The following is a 4,626-nucleotide window of genomic DNA, read 5'->3' on the forward strand; positions in this document are numbered from 1 at the left end:
AGAGAGGAGGGTGAACTACAAAAATGAACAATGTGGGCTTTCCTGGTGGCGCAGTGGTTGGGAGTCTGCCTGCCAATTAGGGGACACGGGTTTGAGCCCTCGTCTGGGAAGATTCCACATGCTGCGGAGCAACAAAGCCCATGTGCCACATCTACTGAGCCTGCGCTCTGGAGCCCGCAAGCCACAACTACTGAGCCCACGTGCCACAACTACCAAAGCCTGCGTGCCTAGAGCCTGTGCTCTGCAACAAGAGAGGCCACTGCAATGAGAAATCTGTGCACCGCAACAAAGAGTAAGCCCCAGCTCGCCGCAACCAGAGAAAGCCCTTGCCCACGTGCAGCAACGGAGACCCAATGCAGCCAAAAATAAATAAATAAATTTATTTTTTTTTAAAAAAACGAACAATGTGAGTGTATTCCTTGTTTTGCTCATGGTTTTCAGGTGTATACATACATCAGAATTTATCAAATAATAGGCTTTTTTTTTTTTTTGTGGTACGCGGGCCTCTCACTGCTGTGCCCTCTCCCGTTGCGGAGCACAGGCTCAGGACGCACAGGCTCAGCAGCCATGGCTCACGGGCCCAGCCGCTCCGCAGCATGTGGGATCTTCCCGGACTGGGGCATGAACCCGTGACCCCTGCATCGGCAGGCAGACTCTCAACCACTGAGCCACCAGGGAAGCCCCAAATCATAGGCTTTAAATGCAGCTTATAGTATGTCAACTATACTCCAATACAGTTATTTTAAATAATCTAGGTTGTTATTATTTTGGTTTCTATTAGTTTATTCTCTTCACTTTTCATAATAAAAAGCTTAATATGCCATTATTTTAAAATTCATTTTTCATAGTATTAGTATTTTATCCAGAGAAAGCTTCCTTCTTTAACTACATCCCTCACGCCTAAGTTTGTCTCTGCCAGGTATGAGGTCCAGACTATTTTTCCTTGCCCACCTCCCAAACTTGTCACTAGAGGGAGGTCCTCCGTGGCCACTCACTCTCCTTACCCTTAACCTGCTCAGTCCAGTCCATTGCTTATGGAGCCCCCAGTTTGGACATTCCTGAAGTTCCCGCCACGATCCAGCGTTTTTTCTGAAGGTCCTCTCGCGTGTCTTTCCGTCCCCTCTGCTGGTGATTGGACCAAAACCACGCAAGGGGTGGGTGCTCTGAAGCCCAAGCCTGCGCATTGTACTTCCAGTCCTTTGTTAATACCAGAAGCCCAGGAGCAAGAAGAACTAGTAGTTGGTCTTGGCAAGCGGCAGGTTATCTGGTGTGAGGAAGATGGAGAGTAAGAGTGCCAGGCGTATGTCCTCACCTGCTGTTCTGCATCACCAGCTGTGCCTTTGTTGGGGGCTCCTGGGGAACAGATGGGGCCATTGTGGTGGGGATGCTGAGGAGCCCCCTGGGGCAGAGGGGAGGGGCTGGGGGCTCACCAAGAGGGGCAGGCAGGGCCTCCCTGCTGAGGATTTCTTTGTGCAGTTCCTCCGCCTGCTGGTACTTGTTCTGTTTCAGGTAGGCTGAGGCCTGTGGGGAGGGCATAGCCTGGGTGATCTTGGCTCAAACCTGGGAGCTTCCCAGGCCCCAGCACTGCACCCAGGCACTTCTTCCCCCGCAGGAAGAAGCCCAGGTTTACACCACACTCCAGTCCTCGGCCGACAGCAGGGTGGGCTTGGAGCCCAACCCCACCACTTCCCATAGAGTAGATGACTTCCTGACTCAGAGCAGGAACCTGTTCCCCACTCTACCTTGAGCCAGTGACACACCTCTCTGTGCCTCAGTTTCCTCATCTGCAAAATGGGGCAATGGGAGCACCTACCTCATAGGGCCCTTGAAGAAACGGACAGTACAGGCAAAGTCCTAAGAAGGGGGCTTAGCTCAATAAATGCTCTCATCTGAAAAAAAAAAAAGAGTGCCAGGCGTAGATGCTTGTGGTTTGGGACAACTTAAGCACAAGATTCTCTTTTAAAATCGTCTCAGGCCATGGGCAATGGTGTCTTTTACGTCTGGTCACCACCCCCCCCGCCAAGCAGGCACTGTCTTCCAAACAGAATACCCCTTTCATCCAGAAGTGCCAGCCGACTGCCAGTGGGACCTTAGCAGGCCGTCGATAATTCAGGCCAGTAATCTCCTCAGAAGGCAAATCTCTGATGCAGAGCCGAGGGTAGGCTGTCCAAGAGTAAAGGTGCAGCCCCTGCCAGATGCTGGAATATGACTTGGTGCGGGGCTAAGGAAAGTGGGGCAAGGGTTTACCAAAGGCAAAAGGAATTCTCTCTGGGGGGCATCCAGCACGTCATGTGGTCTACAGTCATGTGGAATCCTTACCCACATCGTGTCCAGACCCTCAGAAACTGCCCTCCTGAGTGCAAAAGTTCCAGCCACAGGACCCTCTAGCAGTCTTCCTCTTCTCCCTCCCAACATGGTGCAGAGATAAAGGGTCAAAGCTGAGGCTAGTCCCTCTTCAGCTTGCTTCACATAGTTTCAGTTTTCAGAGATACATACATAAGTCATTATGGTTGGGTCACTTCTGCAAAAGCCAGGTGGGGAGGCATAGAGCCACTCCTATTGTGTCTTCACCCAGGGGGTGTTTGTTCAGTATATAAGGCCAGTTCTAAGAGACAGACCTACTCGGGTTGTCTTCATCCATAATAGATGTGTAATACCAAATAAGTGAAAATGTATTAGATATAATGATACTCAAAGAGAAGTATCAGGGTAATATTAGTCTAAAAATAAGTAATGTTTCTTCCATTTTCTGGAAGGCATTATGTAAAATTGGTGTTATTTTCTGAATGTTGGGGAAATTCTTCAGTGAAACCATCTGAACCTGGAGATTTATTTTTTGTGAGCTTTTTTCTATTAAAAATTTTTTTCCTTCTAGTTTGATGGAAATGCAATTAATATACAGCACTGTATAAGTTTAAGATGTACAGTATAATGATTTGACTTACATACTTCATGAAATGATTACCCCAATAAGTTTAGTGAATATCCATTATCTCATACAGATACAAAATAAAAGAAAAAGAAAAAAAATTGTATTTGTGAAGAGAACTCAAGATTTGCTCTCTTAACAACTTTCACATATAACATACAGCAATGATAATTATATTTATCATGCTGTACACTACCTCCCTAGTACTTATTTACCTTATAACTGAAAAATATGGAATGCTTCATGAATCTGTATGTTATCCTTGTGCAGGGGCCATGCTAATCTTCTCTGTATCACTGAAATGAGCACTGTTGATCTTCCTTTTATTAGGTTTTCAGAGCTGTTTATATATTCTAGTTACAAGTCATTTGTTGGGTATGTGTTTTGCAAATTATTTTTTCCCAGGCTCTCACTTACCTCTTCATTTTCTTAACAGTGTCTTTGAAAGAGCAAAATGTTTTAATTTTGAAGTTCAATTTATTTATTTTTTTCTTTTGTAGTTTGTTTTTTTGTGCTGTAATCAAGAAATTTTTGTGAAATCCAAGGTCACTAAGATTTTCTCCTTTTTTTTAGAAGTTTTATAATCTTAGCTCTTTTAAAATTTTTTAATTGAAGCATAGTTGCTGTACAACATTATATGTTATAGGTGTATAATATACTGACTTTGGGGGTATGATACCAAAAGTGCAAGCAAGAAAATAAAAAATATACAAGTGGATCTACATCAAAATAAAAAGCTTCTGCTCAACATAAGAAACAATTGACAGAATAAAGAGGCAAGCTGTGGAATGGGAGAAAATATTTGCAAACCAAAAAAATAAGGGTTTTATATCCAAAATCTATAAGGAACTCATACAACTCAATAGCAAAAATCAAATAATGTAATTTAAAAATGGGCAGAGGACCTGAATAGACATTTTTTCCCCAAAGAGGACATACAAATGGCCAACAGGTACGTGAACAGATGTTCAACATCACTAATTATTAAGGAAATGCAAATCAAAGCTACAATGAGATGTCACCTTCCACCTGTTAGAATGGCTATCATCAAGATGACAAGAGATAACAAGTGTTGGCAAGGATGTGGAGAAAAGGGAGTCCTCGTGCACTGTTGGTGGGAATGTAAATTGGTGCAGCCACTAAAAATACAGTATGGAGCTTCCTCAAAAATTAAAAATAGGACTATCATATGATCCAGCAATCCCACTTCTTTGTATATTTCCAAAGGAAATGAAAACAAGATATTGAAGAGATATCAACACTCCCATTTTATTGCAGCATTATTCACAATAGCCAAGATATGGAAACAACCTTCGTGTCCATCAGTGGATGAACGGGTAAAGAAGATGTGGTATATACATACAACAGAACATTATTCAGCCATGAGAAATGAGTAAATTCTGCCATCTGTGTCAATGTGGATTGACGTTGAGGGCATTATGCTACATGAGAAAGTCAGACATAGAAAAACAAGTACTATATGATCTCACTTATATGTGGAATCTAAAAACATCAAACTCATAGAAACAGAGAATAGACTGATGGTTACCAGGCACTGGGTGTAGGGGAAATAGGGAGATGTTGGTCAAAGTGTACAAACTTTCAGTTATAAGATGAATAAATTCCAGAGAACTCATGTACAACAGGGTGAGTATAGTTAACAATACTGTATTGTAGGGAGAGATAGGGGAAGATGG

At 43.2% G+C, this 4,626-nt stretch overlaps 1 pseudogene; it reads right to left on the reverse strand.

The window, feature by feature from the left end:
* Nucleotides 1-3,154: 3,154 nt before the first annotated feature.
* Nucleotides 3,155-3,246, reverse strand: LOC117310447 (U6 spliceosomal RNA; annotated as a pseudogene).
* Nucleotides 3,247-4,626: the final 1,380 nt, after the last annotated feature.

This window comes from Tursiops truncatus, chromosome X (assembly GCF_011762595.2).
Source record: "Tursiops truncatus isolate mTurTru1 chromosome X, mTurTru1.mat.Y, whole genome shotgun sequence".
Taxonomy (NCBI): Eukaryota; Metazoa; Chordata; class Mammalia; order Artiodactyla; family Delphinidae; genus Tursiops; species Tursiops truncatus.